Source organism: Protopterus annectens, chromosome 9.part0 (assembly GCF_019279795.1).
Source record: "Protopterus annectens isolate FY-2018-M chromosome 9.part0, PAN1.0, whole genome shotgun sequence".
Lineage (NCBI taxonomy): Eukaryota > Metazoa > Chordata > Ceratodontiformes > Protopteridae > Protopterus > Protopterus annectens.
Window position 1 is genome coordinate 1782512188 of NC_056743.1, and position 27232 is coordinate 1782539419.

At 38.1% G+C, this 27232-nt stretch overlaps 1 long non-coding RNA gene across 2 annotated transcripts in view; it reads left to right on the top strand.

Moving 5' to 3' along the window:
• Positions 1-16122: 16122 nt before the first annotated feature.
• The window catches only part of LOC122810989, a 271067-nt gene continuing 259957 nt past the window's right edge, over positions 16123-27232 (top strand). The window contains exons 1-2 of one of the 2 annotated variants that reach the window (XR_006366179.1): positions 16123-16461; positions 17788-17826. This is a non-coding gene — a long non-coding RNA (uncharacterized LOC122810989). The remainder of the gene's footprint in view (positions 16462-17787; positions 17827-27232) is intronic. The other variant, XR_006366180.1, reaches the window with a different exon arrangement.

Genomic DNA, 27232 nt, shown 5'->3' on the forward strand with positions numbered 1-27232 from the left:
GGAGCACTGCTTCACATGCCATGGCAGCCTATTACAGAGGAGTCTGAATTGTTGTGGGATATATCTGTCTCCCCACCATGTTCTGTTTATGTCACAGGCTAGGTTGGGAAACCTGGAGCCAATTATTCTTGTTCCATTTGAACTGCAGATGTCCATCATTTCCAGAAGGGCAGGGTCAGAGACTGCTTTGCAGGGCAGGCATAGGTCACCTCTCAGCAGCCTGCATGATACCAAGTACAGTAACAGGTATGTCAGTCTTTCTATGTATGTCATGTTTGGAGGTGTAAGATTCTCCCAGGCACAACTCTGTGTTTTCTCCATTTGCTGCAGGTGTCTGCTGAGGTACAGACAGATGTGAGCATTGTACTCCATTATTGGTGTGATAAGGGAAGAGTACAGTAGAGGTATGACTACCCTGGTCATGGATGTGATGTCCATATGTATGATATGTGCAATGCAGATTGTGTGTGGCATCACTATGGGCACATAGTGATGAAAGTGTAGACTGCTATCAACATGTGTTCTGAAGTTTCACAACACTGTGTTTGAGCTTGGGGGGTGCTATGTGTATCATAATTAGCAGGGATATGTCATTGATAAAGGGGGCGATGAGTCATTGTATATTTTAAGGTTCAGTTCATGACTTTGGCTTCAATCATTAGTCTATGTCAGCCCCTTCTGCAGTATGTTAACATAATTTGGGGACTCTATATGTGCCCATCCAGTTAATATTCATCAGCAAACTTGGTAAATCACAGGCCATCTACTGTTGCCTATGCTTCAGGGAAGTATTTTCCAAACAGTTGAGGGCCCAGCACAGATCCTTGTGGTATTCCACTGGTGAGTGGGCTAGTGATAGAGGTGCAGCCCCCAACTTTGAGAGTGTGTGTTCTGTCATTGAGCCAGTTGGCTATCCATCTAGTAATGTATGGCCTAATTCCCAGATGGGAGATCTTCACTATGACATCAATGGGGAATAGTGCCAAAGGCCTTGGATCACTCAACATAGGCGTTACATCATGTTATCCTTATCCAGGTCTTTGGGATCAATATCCAAGAAGTCCACAATGATCGATAAGTTTGACAAAACCAAAATGGGTAGTATCACTCGTTCATCTCTAACATATATAACAAGAAGGTTGGGGTTTTCATTCAGATGCTTTAATACATACAGACACATCAGGATGGATAACAGCATCATTAAATATGAACGAACTAGCTAACAGACAGAACATACATACACACTGTATGTGCTTACATCTCACCAGCTAACTACAAAAATGGTAGTCAGGCTTGCATGTGCTCAGTATTTATACACTTGTGCAAGCCCTTGGATAGCTTCTTAAAGGTGTACACACATATTGATCTTCATCCTCCCTCTTAAAAAGATTGCCCTTCACACAAAACAATATCACAGATAGATATGCATTACTATGAACATGAGAAACAAAACACAGTGTTCATGTCCAAGTTGCTTCATATCTGCTATAGGGTTTAGAGATTTGCCATATCTTGTAACATAACAGTTGGGACCAAATTTAGCAACAGGGACAGTCCGTGGTGCACATCTCATATCAGGAACTTCTGGATTCATCATAGGAACAGGAATGTCTTCTTGAACTTCCTCTGGAATTGCAACACTGGGCAACTCACTCTGAGATAAAGAGTAGGACTTCTGGGATAGGCGTTTCTTCAACAGATTGGCTTTCAATAACCTGTTGTTCTTGACACATGCAACCAACAATTGACTGATTGGTAATGTGATTCAGGTTTGTCTCGACAGACGTCTCTGAGCAGGTGAACAAAGATGATTATCATGTGGAACATTTCTGAGATTCAAGAGATTTATGAAAATTTCACTATTGTCTCATTTCAACTTCTCTAGTAACTGGTTTGCACTTTGAACTGCACGTTCTGCCAAGCCATTTGACCGTGGGTACTCTGGACTACTTGTGACATGAGTAAAATCCCATTCTTCAGCAAATCTTTTTAACTGTTGGCTTGCAAACTGCATGCCATTGTAAGAAATAACTTTGTGTGGGCTACCATGGACTGCAAAATGATGTTTCATCTTAGTAATGACTGTACTGGATGCTAGGTTGGGAAGTAGGTCAATCTCGAACCAGTTGGAGTAAGAGTCTACTAACACAAAATTATGTTGATCATTTCACTTGAAGATATTGGTGGCTACTGTCGACAAAGGTATGTCCAGAATTTGCTTTAGCTGAAGTGATTCCTTCTGTTGATGTGGCTTAGTATTATTACACACTGAACAAGATGAAAGTGCTCTCGCAATGTTTTGTGACATAGAAGGCAAAAATACTCATTCTCTCACCCTTCTTTTGGTAAATTCCATTCCTGGGTGACCACGATGCAAAATAGTAATATTCTCTGGCTGCAAGGACTTTGGAACAATTATTTTCAGACCATTCATTATGATACCTTTGTCAGACAAAATCTCATCTCTGTATGGAAAATAAGGTTACACTTCATGAGGTAAACTAGATTGCTTTGACGGCCATCCTTGATTGATAAACTGGTTGAGCCTGGATCTGTGGTTGTGTAATCTCTCAGCTCATCAAGATGTGTAGAAGAAATGTTTCTCACTTCCATGACTTCAAAATCAAGGTTCCCATTCTCGTGCTGTTCTGTGTTTTTTCTGGGTGATCTGGATAATGTATCAGCAAGATAAAGAAGTTTGCCTTTCTTGTAGACAAGATTGAAATTATACTTTTACAATCTCAGCATCATACGTTGCAGTCTGGCTGGAGCTGAATGCATAGGTTTTCTCAATATAGTGACTAATGGTTGGTGATCCATTTCAATCTGGATGGGTCTACCATAAATATAATCATGGAATTTTGAACATGCAAACACAATTGCCAAAAGCTCTTTCTCAATCTGTGCATACTGCATCTCAGTTTGGGTAAGAGTTCTTGATGCATAGGCAGCAGGTTGATCCTCTTGTAGAATGACCGCACCAAGACCAAATTTTGAAGCATCAGAGGAAATTGTAACTGGTTTGTGAACATCGCAGTATCTGAGTATAGGTGGACTAGGAATTCTGCCTTTCAGAGCATCAAATGCTCTTTGGTGTTGCTCTAACCAAGACCATGCTACATCTTTACATGTCAGCTCTCTGAGTGGTGCTGATAATTGGCGCAAGTCTGGAATGAATTTGCCTAGGTAGTTGACCATGCCAAGAAAACACTGCAGGGCTTGAACATTGTCTGGAGCTGGCATCTTGAGAATGGCTGATTGCTTTGGAGGGTCTGGTCGTAAGCCTGTACTAGTAAACAAATGACCAGCATAAGTAACTTCTTGTACCTTGAACTTGCATTTCTGTGCATTGAGCTTAAGATTCACTTAAAGTGCCCTTTCTAGAACTTTTCTGAGGTTTCTATTATGTTCTGCTTCATCATGACCTCCTACCAGTATGTCATCTACTATAATAGCACAAGGATACTCAGAAAAAAAAAAATTGCTCCATTGCACATTGAAAGACTTCACTTGCAGAATTTATTCCAAATGGCATTCTTAAAAATCTGAACTTGCCAAATGGAGTTCTGAAAGTAGTTAGCAATGATGATTTTTTTTGTCAAGCTGAATTTGCCAAAATGAACTATTTGCATCCAAGACAGAAAAAAAATAGCAGCATTTGGCATTAAGGCTGCAACTTCTTCAACTGTGCACATTGGATGATGAGGCCTTTTTAATGCTTTGTTCAAATCTCATGGATCAATACATATTCTAATGTCATCTGAGCTTTTCTTATGAGATACCACCATGGACGATACCCATTCAGTTGGAGTTTCAACTGGACAAATCACACCTTGTTGCACCATTTTATCCTACTCAGCTTTGACTCATCCTGCATTGCTTTTGGAACTTTACATGCTAGCCTGATAACTTGGCTGACATCTGGGTGTAACGTCATGGAGTACACAACTGGAAATTTGCCTAGTTTGTCTTTGAAAAGATCAGCATAGGCAGAAGAAATGTACTGGGCAAAATTAGAGTAGTGGTCTTTTACGCTAACTTGGTGGACTTCCTTATTAAATGAAAGCAGTCACATTTTCAAATTGTTTCTGAGCCCTAATAATGACTGGATGTGTCTTTCGACCACATACAATAACAAGTCATAGCTTCTTCCAGCAGAGTAACATGAAAGCACTACTGAACCTTTGGTTTGAATTTCTTCACCTCCATAAGCAACAAGTTTTGCACACCTTGCCAAATGAAGCCTTTCACTTTTACACATTCTGGCAAATGTTTCTGCTAACATAACATTGCACTAGGAACCCATATCAGCTTTGAGCTCTATGGGTTTGCCATTTGTCCAAACAGTACAAAATACTTCATTCTTGGCTCTTAAATCTACTGCATTAACTGCTTCATGAAGCACTGACACCCCATCAACAGCAAGAGTAGAATTGCCACAGTCTAACTAATCAATTCCTTTCTTAAAATGTTCCCTTTTAATAAAAGAATGTGGGCCTTTTGATTTACAAAACCTTTTGAAATTATTCCATTTATTACTTTTATGGCATTGTGGACTAAATGCTAAACATTTCTCCCTTTCAGATTCATGACTTCCACCACAATTATGACAGCTGGCAATAAAAGTGGGAGGGGGCCAATACTTCAATTTTCTGAATCACTTTTATGCTTCACTGAGACTGTGCGAAGTCTGGAATTTTTTAGAAAGCTTTGGGGTTTACCAGTGAGTGCTGGAGGGGTTACAGTTGCTGTCATGTGCTTGGTCCTGTTTCTTTTAATAATGTGCTGCATTCTATCAACATGGGCTTTGTCACTGTACCTTATATAGCTATTCTAATTCGTAAGCATATTTGTGTAGTTTTCTGTCAGCTCATATAGCTGACAAATCTCAATAGCCTCATTCAAAGTTAAATCCCTGTCATGAAGCAAAATCTTTCTCATAGCATCATCTTTTATACCACACACGTCTGTCCTTTATCAACTCATCCATTAAGTCACCAAATCTACATGTTTTAGCTGTATTTCTCAGGTCAGTTATATATGATGAAAAAGTTTCACCAGACTTTTGATCCCTTATATTAAATAAGTGCTTTTCCATTGTAACATTTGTCTGGGAGTTACACACTTATCTAAATTTACATTTTAAGCACTCTGAGTCCTCCCTTGACTCAGCCTGTACAACAATATGACGGTTTTCCCCCTCTCCTGTATATATAGTTGGTGCATATACAAATGAGCATTCCCCGACCCAGCTAAATTAAGTAGAATAAATGACTTTGTACAGTCATCTTTATCAGAAAATGCAGCCTGTATGAAAATGTCATATTCTTGCTCAAGCATTCTCCAGTTCTCAGTAATATTACTATCAAACACAAGTGCACTGGGTTTTTGAAATCCATCTGCATGCCCACAAAGTATACACAAACACACTGAAACTGTGGCCCTTGTAATTATGCATGAACAAACTATTCTGTGATCTTCTAACAACATTCAAAAGCACAATAAACTCCTTGCAATACTTTGCTTTGTGAAATATATTCTATAATGGCTGTACTCTGTGAAATATGCCTTTTAATGGCTGTACTTTTGTGAAATAGCTTTTCTGTAACACTGCACAAACGTGAACACTTTATACACTTCTGATAACTCAAATATCTTTACTTAATATGAAAAATACATATGCTTTGTGAAAATAGGGTAATTTCCCTTTACTTTATTTCTTTTATGCAATTCAGACTTTATTTCAAACATATTCTGTAGTAATTTGAATATTTTTATCAATATCATACATATCGGTTTATGCAAATATTATTTAGAATGTTCTGTATGTCCTGTTTCATATTATGTGAAACAAAATAGTGCTGTGCAAGTTTTAATACCCGAAATTCATTTCTGACCTGTTTTGCAAAGTTTGCACATTTTAGGAATGATCTACTCCTGTATATTCCACCAACATCTAACCAAGTGCCGGAAATCGTTTTACCCAAGCCATTTCTAACTCCATGCCCCTTTTGGTATGACCCTTCTAACTCCATGTCCTTTTAGATATGCCAGTTCTGGCACCATGTCCTTTAAACTTGTCACTTCAGACACCATATCACTTGTTAGTCTCTAACACATATAACAAGATGACTGGGGTTTTCATTCAAATGCTTTAATACATACAAACACATCAGGATGGATAGCAGCATCATTAAATATGGACAAACTAGTTAACAAACAGACCTTGCATACATACATGTTTACATCTCAACATACAGAAATGGCAGTCAGGCTCGCATGTGCTCAGTATTTATACACTTGTGAAAGCCCCTGGATAGCTTCTTAAAGGTACATACACAAATATTGATCTACAGGTAGGGTCAGGTGTGTTGAAGGTCCTGTATGTCCATGCTGATTACTGCACTAGCCTTCCAGATAAGCCTTTTTTTAGGCTTATAAGTCAATAGTTGTAGTTCTGCATGTTACCAGATTTATGCACATTGCATAGCATGCAACATTTGATATTATATTTTACAGTGTGGTTGATATATATGTGGAAAAAGTACTGAGACCCCAGGGTTGCAGTGCTTGGGGGGTGGTACAAACACATGGATGTATTGTAAATATGTGACATACTTTTAGATAGGTCCTCAGTTTGTAATGTTTCCACATGTAATTTCAGATCTACTTCTAAACCTCGAACCTCATATAACCAAACTTTATTTCTGTGAGATGAAAATTGCAAAAGCTGAAATACCCGAACAGCAAATTTTTACCAAGGTAAGTAAACACTTGCCCAGTATGCCCTTTTAGCGACTGTAGTGCAATTCCAGAATAAGTATATATAGTTAGGGAGGTGTAAGCAGCATGCACCCCCACCTAGCTGGGTTTTATTTACTTTGGTTTGTGTTTCATGTTAAGTCTGGGCAAGGGTTTATCTACCATGGAAAAAAACTGCTGTTTGGGTATTTCAGCTTTCGTGATTTTTGTCTCATGAAAATGAAGTTCGATTATATGAGGTTCAAGGTTTAGAAGTAGATCCATAAAAAGATTAAAAATATTCTGAGGAAGCTCTATGGTGAAAATATTAAAGAACTAAAACATTTAATCTTAGAAGGACTCTCATGGTTTGTCCTTTGGAACTTGTTATTTTGTTTCATTTCTGTTTTGTTCCATGCTGTTTTTGTTTGGATTGAATTGTTATCAGTTTCAGCATGCCTGGAAAGTCCTTTTTACAATTTATCAACACATCTAGTTTCAGATCATCTGGCAGATTTAACACTAAAATTTTCTTCAGCGGTATTGCAGATTTCGAGCACCCTGGAACAATTTGCTGGAAGATCTGCACCTGTCCATCCATATGGAATTGCCACTTTGAGTAATGTGGATTCAGTGAATAATGATCACAAATTTCATGACCAATAAGTCAACCAATATAGAGAATGTTTTTGATTTCATCTCTAAGACTGTAAGTAAACCCTTTTCCATTTCAAATGCTTCTTCCAACAATATTCTTAGCCAGTTGGCCACACAGTTGGATGATTTTGATATTTGTAAAAGAGACATTTTCAAATTAGAAAATCTTGTGACCAAATTTAAGTCTTGGAAATATGAAATGTTTTATTAAGAAGAATGTGTTAAACTCAAGTGTGGACCATTTGGTTTACAAATTTTAAAATGTCCATATGGTGTTGTTTACAACAGTGATTCATTCATCAAAGGTTTGGTCCCTTTATTCAACAAGACTGACTTAAAAGTATTGAGTTTGCTCATAAATGACTATTCTCATAAAGTTAGACAGCTCACGGAAGAAATAAGGGTGTAGGACATTAATATAAAATCCCCATTAGAGTTTTTCCCACTTTCATTTGTTATACAATGGAATTGCTGGTAAAATGGAATGACATGTAGCCACTATGGTTCTGTTTGGTGACTAAAGACAACACTTTACCACCTGTTTTGGACACAATTGATGTAGGAGTCAAGAATAATAATGATATTAACATAATTTTGAATGAAAATCAGTCATCTGGTATACAAGAAACCCGTAGTACATCTATGGATATTCCACCTATTTTGACAAATTTTCCAGGCAATTCTTGAACCCCAAAGTGGTGCCAAAGAGGGAAATTCAAAGGCAAAGGGATATGAAAATGGAGACATCATTAGAAGCATTAAATTCAAATATTGGATTATCTAATTCAGATTTTGGTCCAATGGTCTTGAATCTTAGTTCTGCAACATTGTGTCCTGAGCATTTTAAAGTACTACAGAAAGTACTGTCTTTTATTCCCACACAAGCTGTAAGTCTGACCAATACCATTCTCGATTTTAGATTGCACTTGAGAAAACTAAATTTAAGTTACACCTTACATGATATTCCACAGTATCAAGAAGACTTGAGGAAACTACATAAAAGAAGTACTTTTAATCCAGTTTTACATAACACATTGCACGTTTTTTAAGAGTATGTTAAGTCTGATTTAAGGAACAAAGTGGGCAAAAAATCCAGGATATATCATTTCAGTGGTTCTGAGAGAAAAGTCCTAATGGAATTGTCATCTAATAGAGACATTTGTATTATGAGAGTGGATAAAGGTGGGACTTTAGTGATTATGGACAGCAGTAAATATAACGAAACAATGGAACAATTGTTATCTGACACTCGTTATGAAAAAAAACTAATAAAATTCAAGTGATGAAATGCCTTTCCATAATAAACAGTACTTTGGGAGAACTTCTCCTTGATGGGGATTTGGATGGTGACATTTATGAATATATGAAAGTTAAGTTACTTCAAATGGAAAAACTATTTGGAATTCCCAAAGTACGCAGAGATTCTATGAATCCACCTTTTTGACCAGTGGTATTAGCATGGAAATACAGGACTGAACAGATTTCAGGGTATCTAGATTATATTTTGAACTCAGTCCTTGGAGTTTTATCTTTGATACTCATGGCATTTATTGAAATTATTAAAGAAACATCAGGCTTGTTTTGCAGATTGGCATTTTGCATCTTTGCATGTTGTGTCTCTTTGCACATGTATAGATCAACAAGTTGGAATAGAAGCCATAAGAGAATATTTCTCATCATTCTCAAATTTGAATGTGAACACTATAAACACCATATGTTTGTTATTACCTCCGGTACTGGAGAACGATTTTTTTCTGGTTTGATGGAAACATTTCTAAACAGAGAAGTGGAGTTGCGATGGATGCTAAAGTTGCACCAGCATTTGCAAATTTGTTAATGGCACTTTGGGAACAAGAGAAGGTAAAACAACACCCACTATTCAATAAAGTGTTTTTTTTTTATTAAAGATACATCAATGATTTGATTTTCATATGGAATAGAAAAGAAGATGAATTTAATTTGCATCTCAGTGACTTGAACATGAAGACAGGTTTTCTGAAGTTCACTAAAGGTGGTTTTGGCATGTCAATTAATTATCTTGATGGGACTCTGATGTTTGTACAAGAGAAGGGATGCATACAATCCCAGATTTACAGTAAAGGTAGTTTTGTCAACCAATATTTATATAAACACAGTTTGCACCTTCAGCACATGAAAAATGTGCTGTAAAGGGTCAGTATATCAGCCTTAGTAGATTGGTCCCCTATTAGCAGATTGCAGATGCAGTTTGTCAAATGCATCTTAATCGAACCGAAAAGATCAAAAAGGCAAAATAGCGAAGCGGCTTTTCAGCGAATTCTTTCCCTGGTTAAGAATTCGCTTGGTCCCTTTCATTACTTTGCCGCTTTCGGCACTGTAGTGCGATCTTGGAGTTGGTATATTTAAGTATGCCCCCCACATTATGTAATGTTTTAAAGTTTTTCTTTTTGTTTTTTTTTTTTTTTTTTTTTATTTCGGAACAGCAATTTTTTCCCTTGGAAAAAAAATCACTATTCTGAGGTTTCGATGTTGTAAGCTTTCGCTTACATGGGGTCGATTATTTATCATTCACTTTTGTAAGTGTGTGATAAGATAATGTTGACCCTAGTAGATTGACTAGTGGCAATGAATGTTTCAACAGATAACTTGTTACTCTAAGGAGTTACTTCCTTAAACAAGGTTACACCAATGATTGATTAAATAAAATTAAGCAAGAAGTGTTATTACTCAGAATGGACAGGGCAAGACCTATCTTAAATAAAATTGAGTTTCAATTGTCAATAGGTCCTTCAGTTATGCCTATAATCCAGAATAACAGCAAGACTGGTTTCAGGAATGCCTTTCCCCTTTCTATATCTATGGATATGAACATTATAAAAAACATTTTGACAGTTAATTGGAAATGTACTTTGGGCAACAGATACATGGCTCAGATAATAGGCTACAAGCTATTGTTCAGCTACAAAAAGTGACACAATATAAAAACCATTTTAGAAAAGTCTACATGTACAGGTAATACAATAGTAGGAGGAAGGACGGGCACGTTCAGGTGCAGATGTTGTAAACAGTGCCAATATACAGCAAACAGTTCAAGTATTACTTTGAATGTTTACAACATGATTTTTACTGCTAAAAAATAGGTAAAACATTGAGATGTTTAAAATGTAGAATTCATGAACATAATTTAGCCATCAGAAAACATGATGCAAACAATGCATTGGTGAAACATGCTTTGATTTGTAAAAGTTTTAGGAAGTATACATTCTTTGCTGTTGACTCTGTATCAATCCAGGCTTTAGAAGGTGATTATAAGGTTAGCCTGGAATGGTGGTAATCTAAATGGCAAATGGCATGTATGGCAGATCGACTGCCAGTATTAAATGATATGATTAACATAAAATGTTTTATTTTGGAAGCAAATCATTAGTTTTGAACAAAAGTTCCTAATCTTGTCTGACTTTAGAAACTAAGCAATATCGAGCCTGGATAGCATTTGGACGGGAGACAGTTTGAGAACATCACTTTTTGACAATGGATTTTAACAGGTTTTTTTTTTTTTTGATTGGTGCAAAAAGGCAGTTAAGATCTACAATTGGTTCTATTTTCTGATTGGTAAAAAAAAAAGCCACTAAGATCTAGGATTGGTTTGTTTTTAATGTATAATGATTGGTCCTGAACACCAGGAAAGGTTTCTTTTTTGAGATTTTTGAAACTAATTTAAATATTGCATTTCATTGGGTGCATGTGCTTTGAATAAGAGTTGATAGGTTGTGTGTGTTTTCTAGCACAAAGCCTGGAGAGTATTTAAATGATATGGAAATTTTTTTTAAAGATTCTGAAGATGTTCTATGTTGAAAATATTAAAGAACAAAAGTGCTTAATCTTAGAAGGACTCTTGGCGTTTGTTCTTTGGAACTTGTTATTTTGTTTCATTTCTGTTTTATTCCACACTATTTTTGTTTAGATCCATAATTTCATGTCATACACAGGAAATTGACAGTAAATAGCAATAATGCAGCATAATATGTACATTTCCATAGTGAGGTGAGCAGCAGATTTGTGTGACAGTTAGCAAAGTGCATACACATGCAAGATACAAATGTTTGCATGAAGCTAAGCAGTGTGCAAATGTGAGCTGCATTGCTAAAGCCTGACAATTAGTATATGAAATACATCTGCTGCTTAGCTGACTCTGTGGCAGCATGTGTTAATGCACTGATACATTATTTTTGGGGCCAGATGGTATATTGGGTTCAAATACAGATGTATCTAATACTTTTCATTACAGAGTGATAATGCAATGACATGAATTGTTTATACAAGGGATGTTGTGTGTTGACATAGCCCAATGGGGTTTAAGAAGCATTACATGGAGATAACTGCAGCATTTTGCCACCACTCACCATCGCTGTGCTTTGGTGCATGATGAACACCTCCTCACAAACATGGAGCCCAATAAGTGAAAGGATCCATTGTTTTTTCTGCTACTTATTGTGTTGTGTGTGATTCTGTTTTTTGACCAGATTAAAGGTGCTAAAATGGGGTAGATAGGAAAGTGGTGAAGTGGGGAGCAAGCATGGGGAAGAACAAAGCCTGACTGTTAGTACTGAGTCTCTGGAATGCACCTGCTACTTAACTGGCTCTGTGACAGCATGTTTTAATGCAGTTAATGTAGTGATACATTCTTGCTCCCAAATGGTACTGGGTTCAAATACAGCTATATGTAAAACTTTTAAAAGCTTTTTCATTAACATTGCTGTGTGTTGGTGCTTGATGTGCATCATTGTGCAATAATGCATTAAACAAAAGATATGAGGAAGCTAGGACAGTGGTGAAATGAGAAGCAAGCAGGGAGAAGAACAAAGAGAAAGCAGGGCTGGAATGTGTAGGAGGGAGGTAGGAAAAAAACATAGTTATTCATTCCTATAACAGTGTAAAGAACTGTGCAAAATATTAACTGAATTTGAACTGTCCCCGCCAAAGAGAGGAGTGACCACAACACAATCATGTTGTATAGCCAATTGGACCAAATTAAGTGTGTCAAGAAGACATGTGTGAGAAATGGAGAGCTATGTATGGCACACTTTTTTCTTTGGACAGGAGCTCATTTGTTTCTTGAGAGAGAGAAGAATGTTGGGGAAGAGTTGTAGATATGTCTTCATCCAGTAAGTTGGGTAGGTGAGGAAGCATTTGCAGATAGACAAGACAAAAAAAAGACAGGGAAGGTAAAGGACACAAAAGGTTGGGAGACAGCATGACTGGAGTCAGGGCGGGGGCATCCAGAACCCATGGCCATCAAGCTAGGTGACAGTGAGAATTGAGTCCTCATCCACTGGACTGTCATCACTGTCACCTCACTCCGCCACTGGCTGGAGTACATAAAATATCCTTCTACTCCTCCTCCTACTGTGTAAAATGAGGAAGAACAGCCTCTCCAACCAGCATAGGTGTGCACCAGCATTGCAGCACACAGCCCTACCCATCATCCCTGGCATCTTGTTGAAGTGATAAAAATCCTCATCTCAGCTACTGCTCCCGGAGAGTACTACATGACTGGTCCCTGGGGTAGGAATACCTGAAGGGGCAGGTAGTGCAGGGGCAGCAGAGGTGCTGCTGCCAGATTTGCACCCAGACATGCTGAGCAATAGTGCTGGAACTGGTGGAGGACAGCAGGTGGATCCTGTGGGGCAGGCCTACCCTGCTGTGCTGTGGAACATTCAGTGATGTGGTATACATGGAAGCCGTGGACACATTTTGATGGCACATAATAAAATACAACAAAAGTAGTAAAATAAAATAAAAATAAAATAAAAAAGAGAGATAAGGGTTAGGGTGAGAGAACAAAAAAGAGATACGATCAGTACTGTCATATGTGACATACAATGGATTAATACAATTATTTGATTCTATTATCTTAACCTTTACTTTTTTAAGACTACCACCTCTTAACAGAGAACTTTTATTTTTAAGACTACCAGCTCCTAACAGATGCACACTATACTACAGATTGCAACAAGTACTCCTTGACGGGTCTATATTAGAACATCGAATGTTCTAAATAGTGAATGCCCTAAAGAGTGAAAATGCAGGACCTCAAAGAGCTTTTTTTCGAGATCACAGTACAGTGAAGATTGGAAAATTTGCCCTTTCCTCACTGTAGTGCGATCTCGGAGTTGGAATATATATTTTAGTGGGGTGTGTGTGTGTGTGGGGGGCACAGCCCCCCACAATAACGATTTCAAGGTCCTGCATTTTGGCTCTTTAGAGCATTTGCTATTTAAAACATTCAATGTTCTAATATAGATCCCTCCTTGACATGTGCATATATTGCACATATGGATGTTCCAGTTATACAGATTACAGTTTACAGCATAGCATGTGTGCCACTGGTATAGAACTTTTGCTTTCATCCTTTAAGCTACACACAATTGAAGAATTAATAGTATTGTATAGTAGGGAAGTGTGGTCTTTGACCCACAAACTCCAACTAAAGTCTAATATTGTACTCTCGGTTTGTGCTACAGACTAATGCATGCATAGTTGCTTTTATAGTTGAGATATGCATGCTCAGTTTGATACAACTCTATAAAATTCCAAAAAAGCTATCTTTAACTTTTAATGCTACAATAGCACTGCTCTTCTGCTGTATATGTATCACATACTTCCCTCATTCTCACTAATCTAACCTCATGGGTTCTTACATTGGCCTCCTGGTCCATTGCAGCTGTGAAAAAAACAGAACAGAGCAGAATACTATTATGAATACCAGTCTTGCCTATATTCAACTTTTAACTCTTACAGGTACTCTCTTTAATTGATACTTATACAGTTGTGGGATGTCTGCAGTCCTAAATTCCTTGATCCAAGCATCAAGGGTATCCCTCTTCCTCAACCGTAGCCACTGGCCTACTCCTCCTGGCATAGCTGGTACTACCTCACATCATCACGTCTACATTGGTCACTGTTATGCAGGATACTGGCGGCACTGGTTGCAGCCCGGGCTAAACTATCCCAAACTTCTGACTGATATTGGGATCCAGAATAGTTCCCCTGCAGAAGCATGGAACTGTGATATTTAACTAGGAGTCCAATAAAAATCTTGGACTCCTGGATATCCCATCTCTGTGCCCTAAATCTGACACCTTCTTCAGAAATGCCTGCCATGTCTACCATGGGTCAAGAGCAATGGAGAGTGATGGTTTCCCACCAGTTTCAGTCAACAGAGTTACTAGAAGCACACACACTGTTTGAAAATGTTGTCCTATGCTTACCATCATGCAAACATGGTGCTCGGCAGTGTGCACCTCCAAGCACCATATTTGTGCGATGGTAAGCAGAGAGCAATAGTATCAAGCAAAGAAAATTCAAGGTTATTGGATGTACAGACAGTTATGTATGTGTGTTAAACAAATGTGAAGGCCATGGCAGTCCAGATAACAGAAATATACTTATATGAATCTAGTACATAATATACCCACAGTCATACATTTGAGAATAAACGTGATAACAGATAGTTAAATGAATACACAACTGACACAATACTAGTGCCTCATCTCTCATACATATAATTAATATCAGCTACACCATGGTAAGTGTTATAAGTGAGAGTCACTATAATGGGAAGTGGAACAACAGTAAGTGTATGGAATATAATGTATTCAAACCCAGGACCATGTGCATTGCAGTCCTACAATTCTACCTGTTGCCAAAAGAAGGTTGAGAAAACACTTGTCTATGTTATAGTTCATTGCTATAAATTGCAATGTCACAACATTAAAACAAAGGTTGCACTCCCTGTACTAGAACCTAGGACAATGTGTACTCCAGCCCTACACTTAACACCTGCTGCCACAATACTAGTTACATGACATTCCCTGTTTTACTAATTATTCTTCTAGTGTCGCTGTTAATTGCAGTGCAATGTTACTTTTCAAGTTTGTACGATGCCCAGTAGTATTAATTGAATGCATCCACTTTCTATTTTTGGCTGTCTGGGTCCTGTCTGGCCAGTTGTCTAGTTTGTGCAGTGCCACGCTTCGCACAAACAAGATAAGCACAACCAAACCTGACATTCATTTTTCAACATCTCCCAAGCTTGGCCTGAGTGGTGCATTACTCAAATACTGGCCAATAAAAACAAATAAATAAATAAATAAATAAAAAGAAAGAAAAGAGAGAGGAGATTGAAATGAGGAGAAACTACCGATGGTATACACATTAGAAAATGTTAGTACACAGGAGTTAGGAGGGTTGCTTAATGGCTAAGGTGTTTGCCTTGCAAACACAAAGTGCAGGGTTTGAATCTCGCAAGGGATAATTGGCTAGGCTTAAAAATGGCTTGCAAGAGCAGTTAGCTTAGTACTAAACTATGAGATATTACTACATAGGTCTGTATTTAACCTCTTACTCCAATGTACCTTCAGAACTCAGGGTGGCTGCCTTATCCCTTTTTGCCACACAAACAGCTTTGCAGAAAGGAACTTAACTTAATATGCACACAACCAGCTGCAACAACATCTACAGTGATATCAAACCATACAAGTGTTATTTCTATATTTAGTAGTTTTGGATGTAGTGCACCTAGTGATTGCACAACATGTCATGATTATTGCTTGCAAATATACAGCTCTGTCTTACATTTCTCTGTTTGTTGTCCATTCTTCATGTATCTGAGCAGCAACCTGAGACATGAAGTGTGTAAGCCATTCTATATCATTGGCCTTAACTTACATTTCCAACCTTACACCTAACACTGGAAGTAAGACAGCCTGCAGAGCTTTCATGTTTCCTTCTCCTAAATACTAATCAGTCACAGCTGCAAGCCATTAAAACCAAACACTGAGGGAGTGGCTGCACTATGCTGACATCCCTACACTGATCCAAATTTTGGGGATTCTGCAGTTCTAATGAGTTCACACCTCATTTTCATCTTCACCATGATGACAACTCTGAATTTACATCATAAAAAAGGCAACCATATAGCTAGGCAAACTGATGGTGAGGAGACTTGTTCATGTGGAGAAGAATGAAGATACGCTATTACTTTTGGATAAATCTGCACAGAGGAGTATTTAACTTTAGAAGGTATGCTTCCAGTTATTCAGCTACATACTGCATATGCTGGAATGTATTAAAGACCATCCTGAAGCAAAGGATTTTATACTTTAATCTGACTGCATTACTTAAAAGTGTATTGATGGCATGGGCATGTTTGCAAAGCCATTAGAGAGGTATACATGATTGCCAATATAAGAAAATGGAATGTGTTGTGATAAATATGTACAAATGTTTCAGGGACAGTTCCTTTGATAGAACTTTTAAAAGTTCAAAGATGGTTTGTTAGCAAAATGTGTCATTTTCCTGTTTTTTTTTTTGGGGGGGGGGGGCAAAGGTGAGTTACTGTTATGGCACAAACAAGGATAGACTGTTCTTTTGTAGGGGGGGGGGCAAAGGTGAGTTACTGTTATGGCATGAACAAGAATAGACTGTTCTTTTGTGGGTGTGGGGAGTAAAGGTGAATTACTGTTATGGCACAGACAAGGATATTCTGTTACTCTACTTATTTTGCATCCTACCTGTCATTCATATTTCACATCTGTCGACTGTTGTAGGTTTCTACAGGGGGTAATACTGACTGGCTACCTTTTCTGCTTTGTCTGGAAACAAGTAATCCTTATGTATGTGATTCTTATGTGTATCTAGGATCTAGGAGTATGCCACCTAGCCGTGTCAATCCTTGGAGACTCCCCTTCACCAATGCTGACAACCGGATCATAGTAGATGCCTTTAGATAACATGGTGCTTTAGTGCTTTTTTGCTGGAAAGAGGATGGGGAGATATGGCATGTAAGGTGCAAATTTGGCAACAGAAAGTTGCTGATCTGAATGCCGTAGGTGGCCACTGCAGGAGATGTGAACAGGTGCATCACAGGGCTACTGACTTGATGACATCTGCACTGATCAGAACAGCTGCAGTGGGCGATGACCAGATGGGTACCAGGGAGGGTCTGTTAGGGAACCACCACTACCACCCAATAAAAGGTCCCTGGTCAATATTATGGCTCCAGAGAGCTCACAGGAGAGTGCAGCACAGCATGTCATGGATGTGAGAGCAACAGTGTCAGAGACAGCAAGCATGTCCCAGGTGGAGCTTCCAGGCGGGCTTTGCTATTTCAAATGTTGAATACTTTTCATAGCAAAACAATTGAAAAAAATACATTACTTCTGTGTCACATGCATTTTTCATGTGGGGAATAAAGAGTGGTACAGTTATTAGCTTAGGTTTGAGTTGACAGCCATGTCCTTGTTGACAGTATAGTTTAAAGAACATATAAAGGGGTACAAATATGAGCAACTGTGTTACTTTTAATTGTGATAATGTTGCCCTTACCTCTTGCGTAACTTCTTCCAGGGTCATCCAGCTTACAGAGGAGACTCTCATCTGTAGATGGTAAGCCACACATTTTTATGTCAGTACTGATGAACAATTGAAATAAATATTTTTGTGTATGCTGTTGATGGCAGGCCTGTTGTGTTTATTCCTGTAGTGTCTGTATTAGTGGCACCACTGTTAGTTTGTTAGCATATATTGGAACACAGTAGTGTAGGTATTAATATTGCCCTGTGTTTCTTGTTTTTTTATCATAGGTGATCATGACAGAGAAAGTGTGAGCCCTCTGCTACCTGATGTCAATTTATCATCAGACTCTGATGATAATAGTGGCCAAACTGAGGCACAGTCAGGGAGTGCAGAGGATGAAGCTGACACGAGGTTGACATACAGCCATTCCCTGCAATTCCATCAGACACAGCCTACTCCTACCCATTCCAGTGACACCACAGATACTGGACAGGTGGAGGGTGAGGCCATTGATCAGGGAAGTGTGGTTACTGTGGCTTCAGTGCCTGTGGAGTCTGGCCATGACCAAAGTGTGGATGGGGTGCCATGCAGGAGGTTTGATAAGGGGGCTTGCAGGGGCTGCTGTCCCTTTGTTCCCATAGTTCCTTCAGACAAATGCTCATGGTTCTAGATGTGGCTCAGACTGACATGCACGAATGCCTCCACTGTGTTGCCATTTTCATGGATCGGGTGAATGACAGTTGGAACAAGGGGTATCTGTCATGGAATGTGCTGTGTCTGTCATGGAACATCTGCTGGAAGAGGAATGGCATCCTTATAGGAGTTGGTCAGACATATCATTTGCTATCAGCCAACATGGCTATGCCCGATCATGCTCCCATAGTGGCAGTACTTCCACTGCACCATCAGTGAATGCGCTGTCCACACACAGATGTGGCAGGCCATGGGGTCATGGTCCTGGGTATCCCCATGAAGTGTGCATGTCCAGCAGACATTGGTCACATTCAGGAAGCAGCACTGCATCTGACCATGGGAGTGGACATGCCAGTGCAACTCCTGGCAGAATCAGTTCTCTTTGTCAGGGACAACTACCTTGAACTGCCACCTCTACCATGCACAGCTCTCACCTGTCTGGCATACCAAGATGTAGAGCCAACACAGAGCTTGGCTGTGTCCATGCAGACTCTCATACACCAATTTCACCTGGAGGATCCCTATAGACACACACACACACACACACACACACACACACACACACACACACACACACACAACAGTTACATGATTCAGCCATGCAACTTTAAAGTCATTTTGTCTCACTGTCCATTTGTTGGTTTATCCATATGTCTGCCAGCTTCTCTTTCTTACTCACATATATTCATGGACATTTGGTGTCAGCCTAGGCATCCTGCTTCACCATACAACACCCTGTGCAAGTGAAGATAACTGTGCCATATCCCTGCTTTTTATCTTTTGGATTCAGGGATACATAAGCTTTGAGTCTGGTGCTCAGGGTACATATCTGACTTAAAGTGTTTGCTATTTCTGCATTTGGGTGTTGAACTGGTAATTTTACCTTTGACATATATTGGCCTTGAAAAGTTATATAATTGACAGCATCAACATTTTCCAAATTTATTGTGAATGATTTTGTGAGAGTTGTGAAGTTGTAAATTGCAATATGTATCATTACTTTCTAACTTCTCTCTTAAATGAATTTCTATTACAAATGTATGGTGCTAAACTGAGCCATGCAGTAACCATCCCTACATTTCAGGAGTATAACTGTGAAAATCTTTGATACTTGAGGCCCACTACTTAATAAGGAACACGTATAAGTCACACAGATCTCTGCTGTCACATTTCAAGATTATTTCAGTATCAATCTCCCACCTCTTACTTGCTTACAGTACCAGTTAGTGTGATATAATGATATGCCACTCATTTGTATTATTACACAGTACACTCCAGGCTAGAGACATACCTTGTTAAAGCAACAGCTGACACTGTTGTAGTTCAGGGCTGACTATGTCTGATGCAAGCAGTACACAGCCAATACATGGGGAGATAAAGGTCATGTCAGTTGCATAACATTAATGTTAGTATATGTATGTGCATAGGAGGAAGGTTTTAGGCCCTTAAGTGGTGAGTGAGTGTGCTCTGCCATGTCACTTAGCCAATGCAAGAGCATCCTGAGCATGCCTAAGTCTGCCTGCAGCCACAGCAGCTGGTGGTTCCTCCTCTGACTCCTCATCTGCCTGTTGCTCTTGTTACCTTGGCATTGGTGGTGGGATGTGTGCCCCTTCTCCTTGCTCATCCTGCTGAAGCTGTTTCCTCAGGATGATGTTATGTAGCATGGCACATAGTGTGAATAGTTCTGTACATGTCCATGGATTGTACTGCAGGGCTCCCCCAGATGAATCTAGGCACTGGAACTGTGACTTCAGCAGCCCAAATATACTCTCTATTATATTTTTGGATTGAGCATGTGCCTCATTATAGCATTCTTCTGTGGGTGTATGCATTTTTAATGGGTGTCCTCAGCCACAGTTCCAGTGCATAGCCTGAATCCCCCCAGTAGATGACACTGTGGGATATCCCCCTAGCAAACATCTGGTACAGTTGGGAGGTGTACCAGATATGTGAGTTGTGGTAACTGCCAGGGCTGCCAGCACACACGTTCAAGATGATTCCCCTGGCATTACACATAATTTGGCAGTTGATAGAGTGGTTGCTCTTTCTGTTAATGTAGAGCTGATCCTGTTCCCCAGGTGGTGCCTTCATTTCCATGTGTGTGGAATCTATGGCACCCAGTTCTTCAGGGTAGTGTGCTACATGGAAGAACTCCTGCATATTTCTGGCCATCTCCTCAGAACTATGGGAAAAATATTTGTGATCACTGGCATGTGGGAGCATAGCACTCAAGAATTGGTGGTGGATCCTGGATGCTGATGCCTGTGACACCCACAACATGTCCCCTGTTCATCTCTGAAAGGTACCTGTAGCCAAGATTCTAAATGCTATACATACATTTTGCTCCACTGGGATGGATCCCACTCCGTTGGCTCTTGCTCTGAGGTAAGGATGGCAGAGATCACAGAGTTTCTGTAGTATGTCCCTGTCCACCCTGTAATGCTCTACAATTTAAAGTCAAACGGGGCCTGAAAACTCTTCTCCTTCTCTGCCTAGGCCTATTACCAGCAGCAGCAGCAGTATTGGCTTCGGTCTGTAGCACATACATATGAATTAAAGCAGCCCCTAGCATTCTATTTGTGTAGACTGCTTTCCATGGCTGTATTCCAAATGTTTTGGAATGTTGAGGGAAAATCAACATGGAGTCTGCACGGATGCTTTACAGCTTGTTGAATAACTAAGCAATGTTATTGAATCTAAAACTTTTCCCACCCATATGCACATTGCGCCACAACATGCACATGGTGAAAAATGACCGTGTAGGCTTTACTGAATCCTGGGGATAGTGTGATAGTGTGATTTCAGTATCTCCTCTTAAAATTAAGCATGTATGCATCTGTGGTCTTTGTGACAGAAGAAGGTAGGACAAAATCTAAACTGGCTCTTCTTACTGGAACAAATGTTAATCCCAGGAACAATGGGGCTGTTACATAACAATGAGAAGACAAGGACATGGAAGACAGATGAAAGAATTTACAAAATTAAATATTTTTTCATCTAAATAAGATGGCACATTTGTTTTAAATTTGACTAATGAGATTTTTACATAAGGACAAGGGTAAATTGAGCGTTTACGAAGGGATTAACTTTTGTTCGAAAAGAGACAATTTGGCAGATACTATCTTAGATTATATATGGAAGCTTCTTCTTGGACATTATCAAGCTACGTGAAAATGATTTAGCTAAAGCATCCACTTTTAATAGATGTCTGTGAGAGGGTTATTATTTCCATTTTGACTAATAAACCTAAACGTACATTCTATACTATGTCTAAACAAGAAATGGTAGATTTGGCTAAATTGAGAGCAGACAAGGGTGGTGCTTTGGTTATTATGTATACTAAAGGCTACAATTATTAGCAAATGACAATGAATACAGGCTTACTACACTTTCTGGAATACATCAGAAATATAGATATATCAACAGTGAGTTGCTAAATTTTGTGTCGGAAGGTACTTTGCAGTTATTTGAATACAATTTTATGTATAATCTCTAATCTATAACTGGAGTTTTATTTGGGATTTCAAAGATATATAAAAATAAGACAACCCTCCCTTTAAGACTATAGTTTCTGCAGCTAACTCCATCAATAAATGTATTTCCATCTATTTAGATAAATATTTAAATCAAATGGTACTAGGTTTACTAAGTTAAGTGAAGGATTCTTGGATTTTTTAGACAGAGTTTATGTTTTACTAGTAAAGAATCTATGATATTTACAGTAGATATTATACCACTTTTCACATCCATTCTTATGAATGATGGAATGGAGTTTTTAAATCATTCTTTTGAAAAACAAAACTAATTGGTCTAACATTAAGATTAATACTATTAACACATTATTCAAACTTGTATTAAATAATAGTTATTTTTATTTTATTTATGTTATTTATTTTGCATTTGTTTACCAGGAATGTCTGACTGGGCAAGAGACTCCTTTAAACTCCACATGCAAACTTAAACAGAATAATATTGCTAACTTTGTTTTTGGTAAAATTTTTATCAACAAATTAAGGGTATAGCCATGGGTACTTCCTTGACTCCCACATATGCCCGTTTAGTCATGGGATAGTAAGACATGGACATTTTACCCCAAATCCCATTTTATAATAAAGCAGGTCAGTTTATTTGATTCACTGATGATTTATTTATTATCTGGAATGATACCAAATTAGAAAGGGACATGCTCTCAGAACAGCTTAACAATTCTACCAGCTTTTTGGAATTTTTTTTTAGAGAGAATGTGGTATTTATGTTAATTTTTTGGACATTAATATCACTATGGACATTAATGACTGGAATTTTGAAAGTAACTTATACCACAAAGATAATGCAGTAAGCAGCAGTACTCATCCATCTTTCACGAAAATAAAATACTAAAAGAACAACTAATTAGAGCCTCTGGATTAACTAGTAGGGATGAAGAATTTGGGGTGGAAGTTGATGCACTCAATTGATTCTTTTTTACAAAGGGGTTATTATTATCAAGACTTCATACAAATAGTAAATTATGTACATTGGAACAAGCATAAAAATTATCACCCTGTAGGTTACAATGGTTTGCAAATGTGAAGGAAAACAAGGGTCAATATGTGAGACAGAACATTCAATATGGGTATGTTTGTGGATGTTAGTCCCATAAGTAATCTTTTGAGGGACAACTGAAAAATAATACAAGGTATTCAAGAGTTATATGTAAAAGTAAGTGAAAAACAAAAAAATGGATTTACTAATAATTATAATTTGAAGTATTGTATGTCTTACAATGTAAAGACACTGTTATAGACATATGCAGTACATTTAAAGAGGTAAGCACTTATAAATGTGGGATGTGTAAAGCCTGCAGATTTATCTTGGAAGGTAGGTTTGTATTGTGACCCAAATCAAGAAATTCCATTATTTACATAGTAGGATAACTAATAATACCACAGGGTTTGTTTATATTGCATTATGTGCCTTATGTGATGCAATTTATGTGAGCAAGTCTACACGAAAGTTTAGTAAACATATTATTGAACATCAATATGTCATTAAAGTTAAAAGTAGTAAGACTGCATTATATAAGCATACTTTGGAAAATTCTGAACATGAAAGTCTATTTTTTTTTTTTTTGAGCATGTTAGGCTAGATGCTCGAGGAGGCGATTTTCAGAATAAAGTAGAGGAAAAAGATGCACTTTGGCATTTAAGACTTTAAATGATGTCATTAACATAAAAAGTTTTTTAAGGTATAGAAAACTTAGAAAATTATTTTTTTTATGTGGGAACACTTTTCTGATACATATCAGGCATGATTTTTTATTCTTTAAGAATATATATTATTGTCTAAAATCTTTTTCACTTAAAACAACATGTTTCATATAATTTTATGTCAGCTGACTGTTTTATCCAATGGAATAATCTGTTGCATGTATATAAGAAAAATTTTGGGGTGCATACCTCTCAAGTGTACCTCATTACAAGGAACGTACCTCATTTGGGGTCTTAAAAAGTTCATGTTCCTCAAAATTCCTCAAAGTTCCACATTGAAAGAGTCTGTCACACATTCAGTGTTAGGAATTTTTTAAGTGAAATCTATGGTAGATTGAAATTAATCATATTAATTCATTAAAGGATATTCTTTATAAGTAAAACCAGCATATGTTAACCATCCTGTGACCTTCCTTGTTGAAGTTGTTAGTAAGCCATTAGTATGTGTTCCACATTTTGCCCATTTGTTCCACATTATGAAGGCGAGTGTTCCTCATTTTGGCGATAAAAGGTTGAGAGCCATGGTTGGGTGTGCTATTTTTTCTGAAGAAATCCTTTTATTCAGAATGAAAGTGCTAAATAAATCCACATGTTGGATCATGTATAGTGTCTTTTTGTTTCATACATGCAGGATCCTTGTTGAACACCGCAGAAGGTGTAACAGTTATCCAAATTCTTACCTGTTGTGACTATTATGTCACATGACCAGAGCATCTAAAGAAAAACACAAAGAAAAATGAGTAATAAAAATGTCATGTGCGTAATAAAATGCATTGATCAGGTTGCTTTAGTGAATTAAAAACATATGTGCACAGTCTTGCTGAAATAGGTCAAAGAAATGGCAAAATGTCATATTAACAAGTGTAATGCCATTTAAGACATGTGACCAGTGTACATATTCCAAAGCGTGTGGCTGTAAGACTTGCAGAGGTTAGGAGAAATGGAGGAAAAGACAATGTGAGAGATGAAATACTCCAAAATGTTTTACCTTAGCAAAATAAATAAATGCAAAGTTTCTTTGCATTTTGTAGCTGTTTTCAGCTACCAAGCCTGTGCTAAAATGAGCATCACAAAGCTCGATTTTGTACAGCAACAACAACAATGTACACTAATAGGACCAGGAGTGCTGTGAAGAACTTTTAAAACATGAAAAAGCAAAGGTTCTCATGGAATGTTTGACAAAAAGAAAGTAGGAAACATTCAAGGGGGCTTGCAGAGACAAATAGAAAGTAGAATAGCCTCCCCCCCAAGGCACAAGGAATACATTGTTACTAATGTTATGATACCAGTACATCATGTTCAAAACCTCCCCGACCCTGTTCCATTGCATTGCTGATGTGACTGTTTTCTCCTAACCCCTCTAGATGGAAAATAAATAGTTTTAAGGAATACTAAGAAAGGCAACAAAACAGAAAATTCAGGACACTGAAAGACTGCAGGCCTAACCCACAATTGTATTCAAAGACTGAATGGAATGACTGAATGTTCCATTGCATTGCTGATGCGATGGTTTTCTCCTAACCCCTCTAGATGGAAAATAAATAGTTTTAAGGAATACTAAGAAAGGCAACAATACAGAAAATTCAGGACACTGAAAGACTGCAGGCCTAACCCACAATTGTATTCAAAGACTGAATGTAAAAGCCATTATACTGCGATACAGTTGATATGATAATATGAATGAATACAGTAGTTTTCACCTTCATATCGCTGGGGAATCTGATTTAAAGGAAGAGCAATACAAGCCAACAGCAGACAAAAAAACAGTACAAAATAGGACTAAAGTGCTCAGGATAAAGAAAAAGAGTATTTGAAACACAATGTTAAGAAGAGTACCATTAACTGAAGACACAGCAAATGAAGCAGACTGCAGAAGTCAGAAGAGCAGTCACTTAAAGCCACAAATAGAGTAACATAGCTGTGTGGGGGTAGAAATCTTAATATGGAGCAGAGTAAGGTGGGAGAGTTAATACAGTACAGAGCAGTGTGAAAGAGTTAATACAGAGTAGAGGAGATTGGAAGAGTCGTCATCTGTGGACAAGTTCAGACACCAGATGCCTTTGGGCAGGAAAGACAATGTGACATCATCTTTGGTTCAGAAGAAGGCAAAATGAATCATGCCAGCAACAGGTACCAAAGCCTCACCCTCCAAGCACACAACAGTGCAAAAATAAGATCCTGTTTGACAATGTAAGAGTTCTTTACATCCAACAAAATTGTCTAACAATCATGCGTGAGATTAAATTAAGCAATGGAAAGCGGGCGTGAAGTTAAAAACATTCACAATGCTGCAGCTCATGACTTAATGCCCAAGTTACCCTCATTCTATAGCTACACCTGGAAACTTAAAATGGGATGCACATGCTGAGGAGGTGGGTGTCTTACATTAGGAGGGCAGTGGCATTGTTATGGAGTAAGAGCTTTTATTTTATTTGTTTACCAGGCTAGAACACTGATTTCAATGGACCTTTTCCAGACTCAAAGCAAGAGAAATGGCTGGTTCAGTGAGTTGGTCCGAGTCTTACAGTTAGGCAATGGAGGCTCAGGGAATCAAACCCTGTGACCAGATAATAATGCTGATAAGTTTTTGTTTTCTTTAAGTAATTCTAACTTCATTCCATTCCAAACTGAGGTGCCTCTAGCAACTAGGACAAGTCATATAGAATCCAGATCAGGGTTTTCTACCTGTTGTCAACGTTTTCACTTTCTTTAAAAAAAAATTTAAATCATTATGATGAGTATGCAAAAGAAAAACCATGGTTAACTTAAAAACAAGCACACAACAAACTATATACATTTAAAAAGTGTTCAAACCTAAAGATGATAATGCTGGAAAGACATTTAGCCTTCCAATGAAAATAAATTCTAGAAAGTTCTGTGAAAGCAATACTGATCCAAAGGTGTTTGACAAACATTCTAAAAAATATCAGGTACAAAAAAATAAAATATAGAAGCCATACTGGGTAATCTACACTTTGAAAATACAAAAACAAAATGCCTCCTTATCCACATTGGTTAAAATGTTGTCAATAACTGTTTAGAATGTACATGAAAGTATAAGTTGATCAAGCCAGAATTTAAGCATCTGACTCAGGTTGCTGTTGAGTCACTGACTTGTTGCATTTATGCCAAAATGGAGCTTTGAATCCCTTTTCAGGATACCTTAGCTGAAACAGCAGGTTACTGCTAGAACATGTTTTTTTTTCTAGCATTTCCATCTGAGGAATGCACACTGATAAAATAAACTGTGTCTGAAACTCAGAAGTGCTCAGACAGGAAAAGGTCTACTTCACTACCAGTATATGGACCAGTGGTCAGACTAGACTATAGGGATGACACTACCGAGTGGCTAACCTCCCCCACTCCCTCCTTCTATCGTCATTTGTGTCCTTGGGCTGCTAACAATAATGATAGCTAGCAATTATCAGCAATAAGCAGGAAACCATCCAAGTGCACAGGAAAGCAGAAATGTACATTTTAGGATTTAAGACAGTCACACTGAATGTTTTCTTGACAGGCTTGGCAAGTTTTCAGAGTGGTTAAGACTTAAATGT